This window comes from Eleutherodactylus coqui, chromosome 7 (assembly GCF_035609145.1).
Source record: "Eleutherodactylus coqui strain aEleCoq1 chromosome 7, aEleCoq1.hap1, whole genome shotgun sequence".
NCBI lineage: Eukaryota > Metazoa > Chordata > Amphibia > Anura > Eleutherodactylidae > Eleutherodactylus > Eleutherodactylus coqui.
Window position 1 is genome coordinate 194,644,458 of NC_089843.1, and position 22,758 is coordinate 194,667,215.

General features: G+C 42.3%; 1 protein-coding gene across 2 annotated transcripts in view; it reads left to right on the forward strand.

Moving 5' to 3' along the window:
- Positions 1 to 22,758, forward strand: part of TBXA2R (thromboxane A2 receptor) — a 151,428-nt gene that overhangs the window by 97,348 nt on the left and 31,322 nt on the right. The gene's annotated exons all lie outside the window — the stretch shown is intronic.

The following is a 22,758-nucleotide window of genomic DNA, read 5'->3' on the forward strand; positions in this document are numbered from 1 at the left end:
GCTGCTGTGGTGTGATTTGTAAGTGCCACTGTGGCTGTCGTGCGGGTGGAGGTGCAACACAAGTTCAGGATGGCGCCCTGATGACAGACGGAGGCGGCTCATTCATTCCTTTATTAAAATAACTTTACTGAACAGTTGCATAATTTACATGCAGTAGTTACACTCCATAGTCTTATGTGATGGGAAGATAGATGTTAAAAAAAAAGTTACAAAAATAAAGGTTAAAAAATTACAGAAAAAAATAAAAATATATATAAAATAAAGAAAATAACCCAACGCCAATATAAACCATGACCATATCCCCCCCTGTAATCCGAGATTATACAAATTATATGTCAAAACATCCAAAACAGTATGGCGGACCCATTCCTGCACTGTTAACAAAAATATAATACTTTAAAAAAAAAAAAAGAAATATAGATGTTAGGGTTTTTTTTGGCTTTTTGTACACTGAAGGTATTAAAATATAGCCCTGTAATGTCTGGTCTTTTAGGATTGAAATAATCTGTTCTAAGGAGAAGATGACCATGTACAGACAGCTGTTTCAGGGTGATTGCCCCTCAGCTGCAGAGGTATCCTTCCATCTTTATTTTCATATTACCCAGAGGAGCATGGATCTCCTTATAAGTCTCCTCACTCACCTTCTAGGTGCTCTCCTTCAGGAGAGATGTTACCCTTCCTGACCCACATCACAGGCTTCTCACTAGCCAAGCCAGAAACCTACCTCACACTGATGAGGGGAAAATACCCCAAAACCGCTGTCTGTGTATGGAATCTGGCTTTGGCTCATAATTCCCAGTCATCATTACAAGGCTTGTTTAAAAAGTCTGACATTGACTTGCAGGAATGTGGGCCTTCACTAGGTGGCATTACAGAGGTATTGTCACATCTTGCAATTTGCATATTTCCCAAAAGAGCATTGATAGCGTTATAAGTCTCTTCACACAATCTAGGTGCTCTTCCTAAGAAGAAATGACAGCGTCGTGGCATGGTGGCTCTGATGCAGGACCCGACCTGTCGCCCTGTTGTTATGCAGGACAAGGGTTAATGCACGTTGTGCAGAGATTGCTTGTTGCTATTTGTCTGTATGCTGCATAGTTGCAGGCTGACTATTAGTCAAACCTGGGAGAGGGTTGGGGGTGTGGCTCTGTAGTTGCTCTTCCTATCAGCAGGTGTGGAGAGCTGTATATTCATACTACACCCTTTCCTCCTTTCTGGTTATTCAGTTCCCTAGAGGAGAGGTTGGAGTAGGATGGAGCCTCTAGCCTGGGTGATAAGCTCCCATTTCAGATAAGTGCTGCCATATCCTTTCTGTTGTTTTTTGGCTACCTTTATTGTTTGCGTTGTTGTGTCAGTCCATATCTCCAGGACTTCCTTTGGGGATAGTCAGGGCCCAGAAGAAGACAGTGGGGCTGTCCTTATCAGGACAATAACTCTGCTTGCAGGCAGGGACTCCTCACTTCCCCGTTTGGTAAGGGACAGGTTTTTTTTAATCTACCTGGTGTGGTGCTCACTATCCTGCATTGCATGGTGTATTGTACTTGAGATCAGTGTTAACGTCACCCTGCATCCAAACTGAGCGTGGTGCTCTTCTGCCGCACGGACATGACAGATAGTTTTTCTAACAGTAGTTGCATCCAATGACATTTCTCGATATCCTATACATCTCACTCATTCCTCTTTAGTTCTTCCTGCTAGTAGTAAGGGCTCTTTTACGACCTGTCAGGCGCAGAGCCACACAGACAGTCCAAGCGATAATTGTTCCTAGGCATTTTACAAAGGAATGATCATCGTTGGCTACTAGAGATGAGCGAACGTACTCGTAATGAGTACTTACGCACCCGAGTACCGCCATTTTCGAGTACTTCAGTACTCGGGCGTAAAGATTCGGGGGGCGCTGGGGGGCGGGGAGAGGCGCGGCGGTGCGGGGGGGAGCAGCGGGGAACAGGGGGGAGCCCTCTCTCTCTCCCTCTCCCCCCCCACTCCCCACTGCTACCCCCCGTGCCGCCACGGCGCCCCCCGAATCTTTACGCGCGAGTACTGCTGTACTCGAAAATGGCGGTGTTCGGGTGCGTAAGTACTCGTAACGAGTACGTTCGCTCATCTCTATTGGCTACATGAAGGTGAAACTGATCCACGAGCAGTAAAATACCATGAAAATGCACATGGCGTTCCTCAGATTTTATCAGCATAATTTTACATCTCACTACTTGCATCGTGACCGCTCAATACCCCATCATAGGCTCCAACCCTTAAGTGCCCCACAGGAGGCATTCCCACTTAAAGAACGTGTACGCTAATCCGTACTACCGCTCTGACCTGTGTGTTACTGCGCCATTACACTTACTGGGTAATAGACACCGCATCATCATTAACGCTTTACAGTACATTTACATAATGCCATAACACACTGCCTTACACCGTTAACATTGCTACTCAATAATTAACTCTTACAATGCCTTGCATTACTAAACAACAGCGCCATAATTGGATCCTGCTACCTTTGTCACAGTCCCATGGGTCCGTTTACTCTCATCCTGGCCAGGGATTGTACCTCACTTTATACCGGTGGTTGTAGTCTGTTCACGCTACTGCGATCTGTTTTTTGCCGCTTGCTTTCACTTCTATTGCCGTCAGTGTCCATGGCGAATCCATTGCACTACTACTGCAGTGTCTGGCAATGCAAGGAATTAGTCTCACTCTCCCTCTGCATGCTGCGGCAGGCCCCCATGTCTTGCTGTGGTCACTGTCTCTTTGGGCAGCTCCCCAGGATGAGGAGACTGCCCGCTGCAATGGCCACTGCCAATGTTGCGTCTATCTCCTGCTCCTTCTCTCTACCTCAGGGAATGGAGCTTTGATACAACTCCTCGCTTTATATATCAGGTGTTTGTTGCGCCAAAAACTGTTCCTGTTCGGGGGAGGAGGGCTGGCTTAGCTCACGCTATTCTCTAGCAGAGGGTCCGTCTTCATAACAGTGACACTCTAGCTGTGTCACCGCGGAGCCTCCTATCTTCAGTTAGAAACATGGCGCTGCACAGCGCCCTCCAACATGATGCCCGAAGTGCGTTTCAACCTCTCTCCCCGGATGTAGCGTATTCCTGGCAAGAGTCCCTGCATCTGGGGGAGAAGCTGAACATCCCAGCCATTGGCTGCACTGGCACAGTGGCAGTAGCGCAGCTATGTGTATAGGAGAGCGTAGTATTGTTACCTCCTTACATAGCAACATTTACCAAGGGATTGCTGCCTAGGTAATTGCTTGGCAACAAAATGCAAGGATTGTACTAATGGCTGTACTGCATGCAGTGCTATTCTTGCCCTCTAAACTTTGTCAACTACAATGCAACCTGATGGGTCCCATTATACGTAAATAAGATGTGGCACTGTGCCATTGTTTCCATTACAAAAACCTCAACACTAATGTGCATATGGCTTTATGCAGGTCTGCATGGAGTCTTATAATCTGCAGATGGCTGAGAATTACTGGCCTGGAAATATGAGAGTCATGGAGACACTTGTAGAAAATATGTAATAACAGAAAGCACAAGTCTTTTACAATGTACGGAAGGATCATATAGAAGGGTGGAATAATCACGGATTTACGTTAGAATGAAATGTTCCCTTAAACCCTTACTGACCAAGCCCGTTTGCGTCTTCATGACCTGGCCAAATTTTGGACATAGAATAACTCCGTAAAGGTTTTTCATATTCAAGTAACTCTGACATCATTTTTGCTACGTATTGTACCTCATTTAGGTGGTAAAAATAGACCAATAGAATTAGTTGATATTTAATAAAAGCGCCAGAATTGGGAAAATTTTGATTTTGTTTTTCACATTTTCAACTGTAATATGTCAAACATGTGCAAACATGCTGTACAAATTTTTGATAAGATATATATTTTCATCTGTTTACTTTATTCTGGAAGCACATTGGAAAAACTTCAGTTTTTTTTAACAATTTAGGAGACGTACAAATTTGACATTAATTATTAACATTGAGAAACATTTTGTTTTCCTATACCAAATCAAGATTGCAAAGGCTCATAGGTGTCAGAACTATATAGATACACAAATGACCACATTTAAAAAATAATCCCCTCAGTGTGTTCACTGAGGGGTGTCTTTAGTTTTTTGACCCCACAATTTCTTTGCAGGAGTTAATGCAATTTAGAGGAGAGAAAATAAAAGTTCATATTTTTGCAGATTTGTCATTTTAAAGACAGTTTTATTTCTCTGTGCTGCACGTGAAAATGAGGCTTTGCACCCCAAAATGGATCCCCCTGTTTGCCTCGTGTTCAGAAACATACCCATTGTGACCCTAATATTATGTCTGTATGCACAACAGGGCCCAAACTGAAAGGCTTACAGAACCAAAATTTTGCTTGATGGTGTTTTAGGCCCCATTGCCCACTTGTGGAGCCCCTGAGCAGCCAAAACGATAGAGAACCCCCCCAAATGACCCCATTTTGAAAACTAGACCCCTTAAACAATTCATATTGGGGTGTACTGCGTATTTTTGAATTAATCTAAGCAAAGCAGAAGGCGAAAAAAATGGCAATTGTGCCATTTTATCAACATTTTTTTTTGTTCAGCACACATATAAATGAAGACTTTTACCCCAAAATTGTTCTGTGTTCAGAAACATACCCATTATAGCTCCAACCTGCTTACAGGACACATGGCTAGGCCTATAATAGAGGGAACACCCTTTGGATTTCAGAGCACAACTGAATAAATTCCAGGCCCCATTGCTCACTTGTAGAGCCGTGAAGGTGCCAAAACGATAGAACACCCCCCACTAATGACCCCATTTTGAAATCTAAACCCCTTAGCCCATTTATCTAGGTGTGTACTGGGCATTCCGGCCCCATAGTTTTTTTGCAAAAATTATTATAAAGCATGTGAAAAATAAATAAAATGTAATTTTTTTGTCAGAAATGTCACTATTATTGTTTCAAGCAGAAAAATCTGTGGAGGCGCACACCAAATTTTATAGCACTAGTTCTTCTGTGTTCAGCAATAACCCAATTATAGTCCTGATCTACTTATAGGACACATGGATAGGCCTGTAATGGAGGGAACACCCATTAGCTTTCAAGGCACTAAACTGAATAAATACCAGGTCCCATTTCTCACTGACTCCATAAAAATATCCCCCCCCCCCATTTTTGGCATTCCCTAAATCTTAGATAAAAGTAATAATGTAAACTGTGTGATATGTCTCAAAATGGGTAATTATGGAGGCTGGTTAGTATGGGCAATAAAACCGGGTATCCTTCCTGCTCCCATGCTTTTTTTTGGGGGGGGGGGGGGGGTATTTCGTGACCTCAGCGGCGAGGATGGGGTGTAAAAAGTGGCGCTCTGTGAGTCTCCGTAAGCTTGCTGAGGTGCGACGGTCTCACGCACAAGGTGCACAACAAGCTTCTCCTGTAACTGCAGGAATGCGAGCATTCCCGGGGCTTCTTGTAAATTACGTATTACAGGTAGCGATCTAAATAACGCCGGGCTCACACGACCGGATGTGGAATCAGCTTGTGGAGGCCCGCAGCGGATCCCAGCCGTGAGCTGGCCTTGGCCCTGCATATGGCCGCATAATGTACTGTGCATAACTGCGTACTCACACAGGCGGTGATCCGCAGTACAGTTTTTTTTGTTTGTCTGTATTTTCTGCACCTTCGCTCATGTAATTGCGTATGGGCTGCGGGTTTATCCGCTACCATAGTGCACAATGGTTTCATATGTTGCGGATATCTGCAGTAAAATAGAACACGCTGCATTCTGTTTTCTGCGAGTGGATTATGTAATTCCGACACGCTAATGGGAGTGGAATTGTGTAATCCAATGCATTTGAGTGATCTGCGTATTATCGTGGCTCAAACGCATGCGGAATCCGCAATTCCTATACAGTTATGTGAAACCAGCCTAACTAATAGCGCGCTACCTTTTTATACCATTGGATAACAGCAATCATGTGACTGGGGACCGCTCACCATAGCCCTCAGTCACCTTTGGTAGCCAGGAACAAGGAGATTTTAAATTTCCCGGGCCCTCCCCAGCCATTTTGCCATCAGGCACATGCGCAGAAGCCAGGGAAAGGTTTGTGGATAAAGATCCTGTCGTGGGCATCGCTGGAGGGCTTAGGTAACTGATTTCACCACCCCTCATGGGTCAGACCAGGGACCACATACCGCAGCCCTTCATGAAATCTCCAGGCTCTCAGCTACCTTTCAAGCAGGGAGATTTTAACTTTCCCGAGCAACCCTCGGCTTCTACGCATGTGTCCGCCATTTTGCCAGGGAACATCAGTGAATAAAGATCCCATCCGGGAACAAATCCGCGGGCCTTGGATAAGTTATTTCATCTGCCCTCACAGATACGATTCGTAATGGGAGATGGAACACTGACTTTCTAAACTTTTTAAAAACTTTACATGATCGCCGTTATCTATTGGATACTGGAGATCACTTGAGAAAGGTGTTTAATACGCCGAAACGCGTCGCAAGGATTTATCAGGTGTTGTTTTCATTTTATGAGGCTCTGACCTCTTTTATTGTATGTATAAATAAATTCTTTTGTCTCTAATTTGAGACTGATTATATTTTTTTCTGATCTAAAACGGTCTCTGATAAGTAAAGCAGCGCAGGTCTACAGTTTTTTCTTGCTTTTATTGCACATTTGTATTATCCGACCTCTTATGAGGAGCGGAGTATTTTTGTGACCTGCAGCTCTCCAGAGCTCTGGATTAAGCTGTTCTAATGATCTAACGATTTGCTGATTTCTGGATAAAGTAACTGCGATAAGCCTATCTGGACATCGGGTGCTGACATGATCACCTTAGGGTGACATGTCTGGCACCAGGTGAGTGATTACATTTTATCACATTAATCACCGATTAAAAGGTGCTTGGCGCTCTCCTTGATTCTGATCTTCTTTCATACTGGAGATCACGTGACCGGAGACTGCCATTAGTAGCCGGGAGCAAGGAGATTTTTAATTTACCCAGTCCCTCTAGCCGTCTGTGCATGTGCCCGACATTTCGCCGCTGGTGCGTATGCACAGAAGCCGACAGCAGGAACAGTTTGCACAATGTCGTGGAGGCCGGAGGTGAATAGTTTCATCTCTCCTCATGGATCCGATCTATGAGGAGAGATTATACTAACTTTTTTAAACTTTTTTAAAACTCCATTGGATATCGTCAATCGCTTGACTGGGGGTTGCACACCGTGGCCCCCCATGACAGCTTCCTACTATCGGCTACCTCTTGCTATCATCTGTCACACGCACAGACCCCGGGGCTTTAGTCCACCTTATCATCTATTTTCATGACATACTGAATAGAAGAGTTAAACAATACAAATAACCAATTCTTTATGTATTGTAACACTAGTGGATTAGCCACTATACAGGATCGCCATCTTCTTCACTCAGTAATTTCATTTGCCAACGTGACTTCTTTAAATGTCTGGCAGCTGCCAGTATTATTGTGAGATAGGAAGGGTTCACAGCACTCCAAGTGCACATTAAACCATTACACAAAAAGCAACCAAATCCCGGTAGTCTGATGGCTAACTATACATGGTCTCGGCCCTCTCCAATGCCATGGTTCAACACAATTGCATTCACATAAGTACAGTGCATTGTACTCTCCGGGAGTACAGAGTTTTTCTTTCCTGGGTACTCCGGGTTTCACCTATGTTCTACATAGGAGCCTCTAGCCTAGGGCCCTTTAGCATGGGACAATCATCCTTCAAATTAGCGTGCTCCCACGGGAATCTGAGCGATAATCGTCCCATGTTAACGCTCAGTCGTTCAGTTTCTGTTTGCACCTCTGGCAAACGTCTATCCCCTCACTGGCAACAGCCTCTTGCCATCGAAGTTGGTCCTTCCTAGTAACAGCATTATTCCATTTTGGTCCACTTGACTTAGTAGATTTGAGAACACTTCTGTGAAGTTTGACTGGCCGTTTCGCCACTGGACAATACATGCAATAGTCCACATTTAGATAACACCAACAGGGTTCTTTCTGGTTGTCTGCCGTAGCACTCTGTGTTTCACATCTGTCCTAGCCTTCACTTAAACTGCTCCTCAATGCTGGCTTAATGGCACTTCTGAGTGGCACACATACTTCTTTTACAGAACCTACTCAGGTACAACTAAATTAGGAGAGGCATTAACACATTAACCTCTAGTGGCGATATCTGGTATGCTTTGACTACGTTATGTATTAATTCTACTTACATTAAACTGCAGTACAGGGACATAAATATGCAGCTCTCATACACCTGTGTGAGCCCTTAAATACAGCAGCTCAATTGTAGTATTCAGTTGCAATCAAAACTATTCAACCCCTTTTGAAATTTAGGTTTAGTTGCCAAATTTGCAAACTTTCAGCTGTTTGCAATAAAACAAACAAGAGCAATGTAAATAGCTCAATATCCCTTCTGCACAAAATGCCACTTGCAATTCCCCCATAGTAGTAATAGCCCCAGAAATTAATATTGTGCCCTATATAGCCCCACAAAGTTGCATTGTCTCCTCTGTAACCTCAAAAATAAATGCCTCAGTACCCTCAACAATAGTACTATCCATTTATTGCAATATCCCTTTGTCTGTACACTTATTTCTGAGGACATTGTCCTGTCAATAAAGTTAAGAGAATCTCTGAGCTGATTGAACTTTACCTTCCTAAAGTTTAGTATTTTTGTAGTCCCCCTCCTCCAACAAGACAAGGGTTATGAACGACCAAACAGCAAACAACAACAACAGTCCCCCATAATAATTACCTCATTGTGATTTGCTGCTTTATCCAATTGTTTCAATAACAGATTTTCATTAGGTCCTGTTATATTTGGTGGTCTATAGAAAACCCCTATGAGGAAGTTATTGTTGTTTTTTCCTCCATGCATTTCTACCTATAGAGATTCCACATGTTCATCTCCCTCCCATATATCTTTCGGTAATGTAGGCTTTAAACAGGTTTTTATATAAAGACAAACCCTTCCCCCTTCCTGTTTTTATTTTTAAATCCCTTCGGAGCAAACAGTCATTCTGTAAGAAAATGTCCAGTCACAGCTTTTATCCAACCAGGTCTCAGTTATCTCCACTATGTCATCGTTTTCCTCAGACATTTTTACAGTAGTATTACAAAAAGATGGACACCAGCAGCACACTCTCTTATCCAAATCCAGGCAGGACAAGAAATGCAACAGCCACAGAAGAACAAGAACCGTGTTCATGAAATCAATCCAGAATAAAGAAAGAATGACAGCATAGATAGGTGCAAAAATATAGTGCAGATGTATTTTCCCATACCAGAAAAAATCAGCAGCTACATTTCGACATAATGGTTTTTATCAAGCTAACTGATCACTAAACAGAGTGCAGTATATATTATCAAGTCTTGATTACATCACCAATCAAATTCTGTGTTACACCCAATCTCATCCCCCATCAACCATGTGAATCAGGTGTTTATACTTTAAAATATACATTACATCCATATATACAATACATACATATATTCTAAAACATGTTTACCAAGGCTGATTGATCCCCTGCTATCTAGTGTGCAGTGGCGTCTAGTGAATCCAATGCACATGTGCCACCCTGGAAATGCACCTGCGTGAGAGCAATTCTCACGATAAGTACCAAGGACTCAGGCGGGGTTTGAAGAACACAGTGGTCCAGCTGCGTTCTTCATACCCCACTCGGAGCGCTTGGCTACACAATAGCCGGGCGCTCCGAGCAGAGAACAGCTGGATGCAGAAGACAAGTGTTCTTCTGCATTCTCCGCTCGGAGTGCAAGGTGATCGCTCAACATTTGAGTGATGACCTTGCACTGTAAAAAGTACATAACAATTATCGCTCAAAATATTTTTTGAACGATAATCTTTGTGTCTAAACCAGGCTATACATTTGTATTGAATGAAGGGCACCCCTATCCTATGTTAAAGAAATAATACTTATATCCAATATGATATAGTAGCTGCTGATTTTTTCTGGTATGGGAGAATAAATCTTCCTTATAATATTGCACCTATCTATGCTGCCATTCTTTCTTTATTCTGGATAGACTTCTAGCATTAGTCACCATACAGTTAAAAAAAAATTGTTATTTTTTTCATTTTATGTGTATCCCTTTTTTCTGTTTGGCAAAAACAAACTGTACTCAACCCTCCCACCACTCCACCACAATTGTCATTACTAAGTCACAGATAACTGTCTACACTGTCTTCCCCTCAATCTCTCTTGATGCCCTCCCCACCAGTCCCTAGTTTAAATACTCCTCCAATCTTCTAGCCATCGTCTCCCCCAGAAAAGTTGCACCGTCCCCTTTGAGATGCAACCCATCCCTACGGTAGAACCTGTAGCCAACAGCAAAGTCAGCCCAGTTTTCCAGAAATCCTGCAACAACTCTGGAGCCACTTGTTTACCTCCCTAATCTCCTGCTCCCTTTCTGGTGTGGCAGTGGTGCAGGTAGTATTTCAGAAAATACTACTTTGGAGGTCTTCGCCCTAAGCTTGGATCCTAGTTCCCTGAAATCATTTTTATGGACCTTCCACCTACCTCTAACTTTGTCATTAATGACAACATGTACCATGACCGCCGGATCCTCACCAGCCCTCCCAGTAATCTGTCAACCCGATCTGCGATGTATCGAACTCAAGTGCCAGAAAGACAACACACTGCTCGATGATCCTGGTCTTTCTGGCAGATTGCCCTGTGTGCCCCCCCACTACCTGGACCTGTCTAGCCTGCCCTATGCTCCCCTTCCCCTTCTTACTAGAGCAGAGATCCACATGGTGGTCAGAGGGCATATCGTGCTACAGCAGTGCTGAAACTGTAATGACATCCCCCTCCATCTGCCAACTTTGCAAATGTGTTGGGGTGTGCCAGTTCAGGACTAGCCTCTCTGGCATGCTGCTAGCTGCCTGATCTACACCAACTCCTCTCATTGGCTGTGGTGGTTCACTGATTTTCTTTGACATCATCTGTCACAGCAATCACGGTGACCCCAGCAATGCTGCAGCACTGCATCCCGGTGGCCACAGAAGGCCAAGTATAGCTCACATTATTATTTTAATACTGGGGATTCTACTGAAAGGGGGTTGTCCCCTTTAATTAAATCTGCTTGGGACGCCACTGGTGAGATGTAAAATTTCTGCGCAACAGCCCAGTCATTTCTCTGTAGTCGCTGTGAACAGACTGTACTTTGTTATGTTTATTATGTTGGCTTCGTATCAGTAGCAAATGATGTCTTTAGCCACACAAACAGTTACATGAAATAAACTCATGCAAAGCCAGGTCGTTCTGTTACTTATACACAAATAAGAAAACAAATATGAACAAAATCATAAACCAAAAAGTACATGTTTTAAGGAGCCTATATGAAAAAATATATCCAGAAAAAAATTTTGAATTAAAGCCAATGCGGCTCAAATCAAGTTGTAGGAAAATGTCTAACTAAAATACATTTCTGTCGGCACAGTTTACAGCATATCCCCCTCCTTTCTGTTGTTGAGAATTCCCGTTGTGCCAGTCGGGTTCTGGGGTCTAGAGAGGAATTTATTTAGTTTTTTTGTGAAATGTAAAAAAAAAAAGTTATACTCACCTGTGTCGCACTTTCCGCTCCTGACCTCTTAAGTTAGCGCCCAAAAGCTCACCTGCTGAGTTCCAGGTAGGGTGATCATGTGACACATCATCACATGATCACACAACATGGAATTCAGTGGGTCATAGAATCATAAAGGTAGTCAGAGAAGTCATGCTGCCATCTTTGACCGGAGGGCCACTTTAAAATCTCCAAATTCAGAGTAGTTTTACTTCCATCTCAAGAATCGCCCTGCAGAGATGCCATCTGATCCTGATGAAAACTAGAATTTTGCATAAGCCTTTAGTCCCCACTCCTTTGGGAAGCTCAAAAATATGTAGAATGTTAGAATGTTAGAGAAACCTGATGCACCTTGTTATAAGTCACTTGTCATTGGTATCTACTTAAAATCAGATGTGGCATGGCTGCCGGTTGTACACAAGAGCTATGAAACTACTATGAATAGACCTCCATACTGTACTTTACATTTAATAAAAAGTTTTGTTTGCCATTAGAAGTCTGACAAACAAGATTGTCTAATTTAAAAAGAGTCTTCTAAGCTTAATGAAATTTGTCTTGTAGACTGTCTAATCGTTTCGAAACAATTACCCAGGAACGTATTAGCTTCTGATTGTCAACATGGTTTTCCTGACTGATATAAAGTAAAATTGTGCTTAATGACTCCATTAGGATAGACATGACTTGGAGAATGAACACATGCAGGAACTTGATAAAACGTATTCCTAACTTATTGTTTTTGAGAAAGCGAAGGATAGAAGGACTCTAAAAAGACATTAACAGGCAAGAAATCCAATCCTGCTTACATATCAATTACAAACTACTTAATAGAAACTAATTAATGCTACTACAGAAATAAAACTGTCAGGAAGAAGTAATTAGTCTGTTCCTTCCTTTAAGTGATTTTAGGCAAAAGCATTTTTATTCTTTATTCAGTTATTCAATAAGACAAAGTACTTTAAAGACTGACCCTGAAACCAATCCATAGCTGCAAGAAAAGGTGAGTAAACCCTTCGAAATTACCCAAGTACAGTGTTGTCCTAGTCTAGGAGACAAAAATAAATACGTCTTTAGAAATGCAGCACATTATTGTAATTTTATCCTACTTTTATTTGAAATAAAGCAGCAATATGAATGTCTGATATTCCTTTATTGTACGCGTTCCTTCGTTTACATGAGCACATGTCATGTCTTGTTAATGAACAGAGGCCAACACGTTTTATACGATAATATATAACAGTATATTTTTTGCTAGATTCATTTTTCTCTCTCTATTGACTAGAGCTCTGTCCGAGATGAAGAGAAGGAGCCTCCAAATATTATGCATTTAGTACCATTCCTTAGACTATCTTAGGTATCTTCTTCCCACCCTGTTAGATTATGTAACCATAGAATCATAGAATGGTAGAGTTGGAAGGGACCTCCAGGGTCATCGGGTCCAACCCCCTGCTCAGTGCTGGATTCACTAAATCATCCCAGACAGATATTTGTCCAGCCTTTGTTTGAACACTTCCATTGAAGGAGAACTCACCTCCTCCCTTGGTAACCTGTTCCCCTCATTGATCACCCTCACTGTCAGAAAGTTTTTTCAAATATCTAATCTGTGTCTTCTCCCTTTCAGTTTCATACTATTGCTTCTAGTCTTTCCTTGTACAAATGCGAACAGGGCTGATCCCTCTGCACTGTGACAGCCCTTCAGATATTTGTAGACAGCTATTAAGTCTCCTCTCAGCCTTCCTTTTTGCAAGCTAAATAGAGATGAGCGAACTTACTCGTTTAGGGTGTTTTTGCACTTGAGAACCGCTTTTTCCGAGTAACTGACTACTCGGACGAAAAGATTCGGGGGGGGGGCGGCGTGGTGGAGCGGGGGTAGCAGTGGGGAACAGGGGGGAGCTCTCTCCCCCCCCCCACTACCCTCTGCAACCCCCCGCTCACCCCTGGCGCCCCCCAAATCTTTTCGCCCGAGTAGTCGGTTACTCGGAAAAAGCGGTGCTCGAGTACAAAAACGCCCTAAACGAGTACGTTCACTCATCTCTAAAGCTAAACATTCCCAGATCCTTTACCCGTTCCTCATAGGACTTGATTTGCAGAATGCTCACCATCTTGGTAACTCTTCTCTGAACTTGGTCCTTGCTCCAGTTTGTCTATGTTCAAAAGTATTTTATTAGACAGCCAACAACAATTTAGACATAAGCATCTACAGTACATATTAAAATGTGATTCTTCTCAGCAAGAAAAAACAAGTTTACAAAAACACATGATGTTATTGAGAGCTTTCAAATCTCTCAGGGTCCTCCCTCAGGCATAATGAAATAGATCCAAAGAGGCGTGTGTGTGTGTGTGTATATATATATATATATATATACTAGCTGATATACCCGGCTTCGCCCGAGTTAATTTGGTACTGGTGTTTATCTGGTGTTCACACGGAAAAGCTTATGAAGTCGTGGTTACTTTAGAGATACTGAGGAAAAAAAATATGTTCACCATTTTGCATAGTTCTCTGCGTTACCCAGGAAACACCACGTGAAGGTAACCATGCGACATTTCTTTTATATAAATCACCAAGCAGTGTTTCAGCAGCATCAGGGGTTTTTCAAAGAGATGAATGAACTGATGAGTTAAAACTTCACCTTTATTTCGTCCCGCATAAAATAACAGCAACATTTCGGCTGTACTCCTGACAGCCTTTGTCAAGCCAATGCATAAAAAATGGATACCTCTGCAGCCATTAAATATCCCATCACCAATATCAACACCCAATTAAAATGTCTAAAACATTGTGAACAAGCTTAACAGTTTGTTACCTGTGAGCTGATTGAAGCCTTCATAGACCGAGCAGCTGAATCCACTCTTCAGTTTAATGTGGAGGACCCAGACCGGTGTCTGTGTCATCATCGTGCGCTCCTGCATGGCACCTCCCCTGTACAGCGTCAAACCGCCGTCCGGTAATCACCGCTGGCCCTCACCATAAGCGTGATGACGTCTATGTTAGCGCGTCACTAGCGCGACGTCACCACGCAGCGTCGTAGTCCTAATCTTCTGCTCTATCTGTCCCTCCCCCTAGCAACTGTCACTTGTTGCCAGGGACTCTCCGACGCTTCCCACTCTCAGCGTCCTGACGTCAGATGTTACAGCCGCACCGTCGCGTCGCTCGCGCGACGTCACCACGCAGCGCCGTCGGCGCCGTAATCTCCACAGTCAGTCCCTCCCCCTGGCAACTATCACTCGTCGCCAGGGGTTCTCTGACGCTTCCCATTCACAGCGTATATAAAATGACATCAGGAAGTGAGAGAATTAGATTACATACGTAAAATTTGGACACTAATTCTTTTGCGCTTAGAATTGAATAATCGAGTTGGGACCCATTAGCGTTTCCTATTTATGACATAATCAATGCTTGTGCCAAATTTCACGTTTCTATGACACCGGAAAGTGAAAAAATTACGTTCCTCACGTAAACTTTCGACGCCAATTCTTTTGCGCTAGAATTGAATAATTAAGTTGGGACCCATTAGCTTTTCCTATTTATGACATAATCAATGCTCGTGCCAAATTTCACGTTTCTATGACACCGGAAAGTGAAAAAATTACATTCCGCACGTAAAATTTGGACGCTAATTCTTTTGCGCATAGAATTGAATAATTGAGTTGGGACCCATTAGCTTTTCCTATTTATGACATAATCAATGCTCGTGCCAAATTTCCCGTTTCTATGACACAGGAAAGGGAAAAAATTACATTCCGCACGTAAAATTTTGACGCCAATTCTTTTGCGCATAGAATTGAATAATCGAGTTGGGACCCATTAGCTTTTCCTATGTATGACATAATCAATGCTCGTGCCAAATTTCCCGTTTCTATGACACCGGAAAGTGAAAAAATTACATTCCGTACGTAAAATTTGGACGCCAATTCTTTTGCGCATAGAATTGAATAATTGAGTTGGGACCCATTAGCTTTTCCTATTTATGTCATAATCAATGCTCGTGCCAAATTTCCTGTTTCTATGACACCGGAAAGTGAAAAAATTAGATTCCGCACGTAAAATTTTGACGCCAATTCTTTTGCGCATAGAATTGAATAATCGAGTTGGGACCTATGAACTTTTCCTATTTATGACATAATCAATGCTCGTGCCAAATTTCCTGTTTCTATGACACCGGAAAGTGAGAAAAATACATTCCGTACGTAAAATTTGGACACCAGTTCTTTTGCGCATAGAATTGAATAATCGCATTGGGACCCATTAACTTTTCCTATTTATGACATAATCAATGCCCGTGCCAAATTTTAACTTTCTAAGGCATTGGGAAGTGAGAGATTTAGATTATGTACGTAAAATTTCGACGCCAATTCTTTTGCGCTAGAATTGAATAATCGAGTTGGGACCCAATTACTTTTCCTATTTTGGAGATAATCTATGCTCGTGCCAAAATTCATGTTTCTACGATATCGGGAAGTTGGAGAACTTTTGGCGAGTCAGTCAGTGAGTCAGTCAGTGAGTCAGTGAGGGCTTTCAGCTTTATATATATAGACTAGCTGATATACCCGGCTTCGCCCGAGTTAATTTGGTACTGGTGTTTATGTGGTGTTCACATGGAAAATCTTATGAAGTCGTGGTTACTTTAGAGATACTGAGGAAAAAGATATGTTCACCATTTTGCATAGTTCTCTGCGTTACCCAGAAAACACCACGTGGAGGTAACCATGCGACGCTTCCTTTATATAAAATGACATCAGGAAGTGAGAGAATTAGATTACATACATAAAATTTGGACACTAATTCTTTTGCGCTTAGAATTGAATAATCGATTTGGAACCCACTAACTTTTCATATTTATTCCACAATCAATGCTTGTGCCAAATTTCATGTTTCTATGACATTGGGAAGTGAGAGATTTAGATTATGTACGTAAAATTTGGACGCTAATTCTTTTGCGCATAGAATTGAATAATCGAGTTGGGACCCATTAGCTTTTCTTATTTATGACATAATCAATGCTCGTGCCAAATTTCACGTTTCTATGACACCGGAAAGTGAGAAAATTAGATTCCGTACGTAAAATTTGGACGCTAATTCTTTTGCGCATAGAATTGAATAATCATGTTGGGACCCATTAGCTTTTCCTATTTATGACATACTCAATGCTCGTGCCAAATTTGAAGTTTTTATGACATTGGGAACTGAGAGATTTAGATTATGTACGTTAAATTTCGACGCCAATTCTTTTGCGCTAGAATTGAATAATCGAGTTGGGACCCAATTTCTTTTCCTATTTTGGAGATAATCTATGCTTGCGCCAAATTTCATGTTTCTACGACATCGGGAAGTTGGAGAACTTTTGGCGAGTCAGTCAGTCAGTCAGTCAGTGAGTCAGTCAGTGAGTCAGTGAGGGTTTTCGTCTTTATATATATAGATATATATATATATATACTTATGACAAGGCAGGGACACAATGTGATTAAAAGTTTACTGGAATAGGATGAGTAGAGGCACAATAAATACTTAAATATTCCACTGATAAAGATGTAAAGGTTTTATTGTTTCTTGATTATTGTCAGGGGTCACCAGGCCTGAGTGTTATCCCTGCTATAGATTTCTCATACTTCCCAGTCTGCATGAATTCTCCTAAAGAATTTAGGCCTCTGTTGAAAGTTTTAAAAGTTGTTATAGGTTTGTACTTGCCTGACATTGGGACTTGAAATTGCCTTTTAATATTGTGACTTTCATGTGTTCTATGTCGTGTCTGTGACTAGAAATGTTCTAAACCGCAGGTAATTCTGTCCTTTTTATGTATGGGAGAGTAATGCACTCCTGATTAAAAACTTTCTCAAATTTGGAGGTTGATTGTAACACAGAAGGAGATGGTCCGGGAATATGGTGTTCAGACAGTCATCCTTGTATAGGGTATGATGGAGTTTCTTTGCGGTTTTCCTTAGTACCTCTAGCTGTGAGTTGTAGGTCACTACTAGAAGTACATAACAAACATATAACAACGCAGCACTCAATAGAAGTATATGGTGCAACAGCCCATTACTAGAAGAACATAACCATTTTCTTCCTTCTCTGAGTATTGGAGTAGTTGATTTCTGGGTATCCTGGCGGCTCTGGTGATTTGGTCATCAATTGAAGTGGGATGGAGCCCTGATTTAAAAATGTCCTTTTAAGATGGTATAGATGTTCCTCTCTGTCAGTTGGGTTGGAGCAGATCTGGTTATATCTAATTGCCTGGCTGTAGATGATGGACTTTTTGAAGTGTTTGGAATTGAAACTATCCCATCTGAGGTATGTGGGTTGATCAATTGATTTTTTTAATCCAGGGATGTCTGTATAGAGTTGTTTGAAATTTTTATGGTGGTGTCCATACAGTTGATTTCAGTATATGAGTAGCTTAATTTTATTATTTCTTGTTCGGTGTTGGTCCAAATAATTATGATGTCATCAATGTAGCAGAAGTAGGCCAATAGTTTGCTGGAGCAGGAGGCCAGAAAGTCACCCTCCAGTTTTGCCATGAAAAGGTTGGCATATTGTGATGTTGTGCGCTAAAACCCAGTGTGGACCAAAAACGAAAATAAAATCGCAGCAACGCACCGCAATCAAAATCGCAGAGTTTTGCCGAGCGCCCGTGTGAGAGTGGCCTAGAGCCACGGTCACACACACCATCAGTAAAACGCCGCATTAAAAAAGCCGTGATTTTGAGTGTTGTTTAAGAACACATTATACAGCTCCACACTGCGATTTTTACGCACCCCATCATTATAAGGGGCGATGAGATGTGGTAAAAAGTGTTAAAAACATGAAAATAGAGCAGACATCTTTTTGAAAATCGCGGTGCTAGAAACGCCTCATCCGAACGTTAGTCTGCCAAGTTTCATTGAAATCAATGAAGGCGTTGTACAGCGTTTACTGTAGCGTTTGAAACGCCGCGGTAAACGCTGTAAAAAGTGTTGTGTGTGAGAGTGGCCTAAGGATATGTTCCCAAGTACGTAAAATGGCGCAGATTGTCCGCAGCAGACAATTCACACCAAGTTCTGCATCAAAACCACATCAGAAAAAGATGTAAAAATCTGCGCCATTGGTGAAGACTTTGGCGCAGGTTTTTATGTGTATCCGCAGCAGATTTCACCCTTCCAATTTTCATTTGTGGTTTTGATGTAAAATTTTGTGCGGATCGTCCGATTGAAACAAGAGCTGTGTTCCACTACTTGGGCACAGACCCTAAGACCAGTCTCACACGGGTGATAACGCAGAATTATGAAGCCGAGCCTTTTCAATGGTTTGTTTCACATTTTCGATGTTTTCACTGATGTGATGTTGCGTGAAAAAAAGTCGCTGCCTGCCCTATCTTTGTCCGTTCTGCTCTTTTTTTTTTCACCTAGGTTTCCCTATGGAGCCTTCGCTTTATCGTATCGCACGAACTTGCAATTTTAGTGCAATGCGATTTTTAATATTAGAAAGTCCTATTGTCTTTCTCGCAAGAAAACTGCAAGCGACAGCAATGTTTTTGTGAAAAAAAGCAGCGCTGACGCTCAGACATCTCCATGGGAAAAATTGCAATATTGCTGCAATTCTGCGATCGCCCTTGTAAAACTAGCCTAAGGGCATGGGGAGGGGGGCCCAAGCTGAACTTCTGCACCCGGGCCCATGAGCTTCTAGTTACGCCCCTTGTGACAATAGTATCCCGGTGACTGTTGCTGAGGACAGTTTGTGCACAGAAGGCTACAAGAAACCTATTCTGAAGAAGACATATTTGCATTACAGCAGCTACAGTCCCACTGGTGTAGAGAAGGCAGCAGCGTACCGGCAATCTTTACATTTAAGGAGATCGAATAGTAATGACAATAAATATCTCCAGCGAGTGAAAAGAGCAGTTTAGAGAAAGAGGATGTCCTAGAAGTTGGGTGGATAAAGCGTCTCGAAAAGATCACTCACATCTGTTCAAAAAGAAAGAGAAGAGACGACTTCAGTACAGTCTGGATTCTTTACTTACAGATTCAGTCTCTTGGCACAAGTTATGAAGTCCAGTATTTTTAGGGATTGGCATTAATTGGACAAGACTCCGTTTTTGTGGGAAATAAAAATGTGGTTTCCTTCAGACAAAACTTCGCTCTGAGAAATACCCTTGTTAGATGGAGAAGATATAAAGAGGAAACTCACAGCTGGTTGGAATCAATGGCCCCGATCGGTAATTTGAAGTGCGGTTTCTGTGTTCATTGTGGCAGAATGCATAATCGAAAGGGACTCAAATGGGAGATGTGACACATTATGGGGAGCAGTTTTTAAACTGTAAGTCCTCCTTTGTGGTCTGCGTGTTTTTTGTACTTGCGGTTTATTTTCTACAGGTAAGACCATACGTTGTATACAAGCGGTTTGCAGAACATTTAATATCTATTGTGACTGAAATGGGCTCTAAAAGGTGAAACAGAAGCATGGGAGTGATAGAAAGGTGTTGAGATTTACAGCAATTGAACAACTAAAATGTCGTGAAAATGGAGGAGACGGACATCAAATGTTACTTCAGCGTGAGGCAAAATGGATTAGCAAAGCAAATGCTTTTGGGGTGTGTGGTGTGAACGAGAAGCGAGTTGTATGCACTTGTGAAATAAGTTTTTAGGGGGTTTCATATGGTGTTTGTATTGTGTATATATTGCTAAGGGACAACTAGGGCGGTGCATTTAAACTAGTACTCTTGGGGGTGTGAAGGCTTAAGGCCGGCTGCACACGGCCGTGACGGGCTCCGCCGTGGAATACCGCGGCGGAGCCCGTCACAGCGCCCCCCAGAGACCCCAATACTTACCTGCGGATCCGTCGTCTTCCATCCCGCATGACGGTTCGGCACGTATGCGCAATAGAGTGCGTGACGCGCCGCAGCGTCATGTGGCACGCCAGCTGCATCAAATGACACGCCCACAGCATCACATGATGCACCGGCCGCGTCATGTGACGCGGCTGGCGGTGGGCGGGGAAGCAGTTTCACGCTATCTTCCGCTGTGCTACAGTGCAAGATAGCGTGACGGACGGCTTCCATTGACTGCAATGGAAGGCGTTTGCGCGTACACCTGCGGCAAATAGAGCATGGTGCGGTCAGGTGATTTCACGGTGCGGAATTCCGCGATGGAATTTCGCACCGTGAGCATTGAGCTATTAGGTTCAATACAACCTAATAGCTGCGGGCAACGCGGTGGATTTTCGCAGCGTATTACGCGGCGGAAATCCGTCCATGGGAAGGAGCCCTAAGAGAGTGTCATGTGACGCTAAGCCCTTGTTGCCTTTCTGTGTGCACCGCGTCCTCATTTTTACTCCTGCACTATTAATATGGAATACAGTTCTGCTTTGGAATTTGATACCATTGAGTGACACCTGTCCATTCTTCTTTGTGGATTTTTTGAATGATGATTGCTCCGTCTGAAAGCACCCATAGTGTATCAGTTTGTTTGCTCTTATTGTTTGTGTTCCCCACTTGGTCACTGTGAGTGATCAGAAGATGTGGCTCTCTGAATCTAGAGTAGCTGTATTGTAACTGACCTGAGGAAGGTGCCACCCTGGCATCAAAATGTGTTGTTGAGTCAATTTCTTCCACTGCATCTCTTGGCCTTGGTCCTCCCTTTTGGGCCTTACTGCTGTGGGAGTGTGTATTATTGCTCTGTTTAGAGGTGCCTGCGCTGGACGGGAGGGAGGTGAGCTGTTTCCGTCACCTGTGGTCAATGCTGTGATACTGTGTTATCTATATAGGGCTGATGATCAGGCAAACAAATGATCGGGCAATTGTTCATGCCGGATCGCTGTCCTTAAGAGTCAGCTCAGTGGTTATTATGTAAATTACTAGGATTGAACTTAATTTAAATAGAGGTAATTTTTTAGGATGCATACAGTTTATACAACATAATATAATATTTATGATATAATACATACATATATTATACATATGACATACAATTTAAGCACTGCCAGAGTTCTATTCAGTCCTGATTGACTGCATAGGCTAAATTATGCAAAACCGGTTTATTGCCTGTTAATAAATACTTTTTGAGAAAGCAAATTTTGATCTTGACAAAAAAATACATATAAATGTCTATATTTTATATACAAAAATGTATACTTTTAAATGTATGCTCAAATGGGATATAATCGCTGCTGATTTTCTGCAGCAGAATTGCAATGCAGCATTTATAGTAGCATCATAACGGATGAGGTTTTATTATACCATACCCACTTACAGCATAAATGGACCCAAATCCTTAACAAATTACTTAATACTGACAATTTTCGCTGCAGGTTTTCAATATCATTGGGTTTATTCCATGGAATCCACTGCACGTCCGCATGTAACACCGCAGATTTCACTGCAGATTTGTTATGGATTTTTCCCCTCGAAGAGTACATCACCTTCTCACAGGGCGGAATCGCTGGGGGCACTCCGCAACGGAATACGCACAGCAATTTTGCTAAAAATCTGTGTTGGCTAAATCTTCTAAATAAAGACGTAAATGGTTTGGATTTGGCTGTGTTTTTAATTGCGGAATAGCTGCGGATTTTAACCCTTGCATTTCAGGGCCAGAATACTGCAGCATCATTCACAGCATAAATAGACATGGTGTAGATGTAGAACCTGCATAATCATCCCGTAAAATTTTCTGCACCAAAGCACATTTAGGGTGATTTCACACATAGAGTGTTTTTGAAAAATGCCCCTGCAGTTTTTATTCAGTATTCAGTGGTGATCAAAGTGTCTGTGCTGCTGAACTTGGTGCAGGCTGCAGGCTCAGGCACAGCAGTTGGGCCTACCCAAGAGTAGTTCTTTAAGAGTACTAAGTATATTTATTTAAAAAAAACTGACCTGGCATGATTACTGGCTGTGGGCCATAAAGGGCACTATTACTAGCTAGGTGCATCAGAGGCATTATTACTGATCGGGGCAAAAAGGGGGCATTATTGTTGAATGGAGGCAAAATGAGCATTATTTCTGATTGGGGACATTTTGTTTCCACTCCGAGAAGAACGTATACTTCCCCTTCTTGTGGGATCCACTTTTTTTAAAAGTCAAAACTCAAAAGACTGACTCGAAAAATACAGTGTCTTTTTTCCACAAAACATTGCATGTGACATCACACTTTGGAAAACTAAAAAAGTTTAGTACTGTGTTAGCC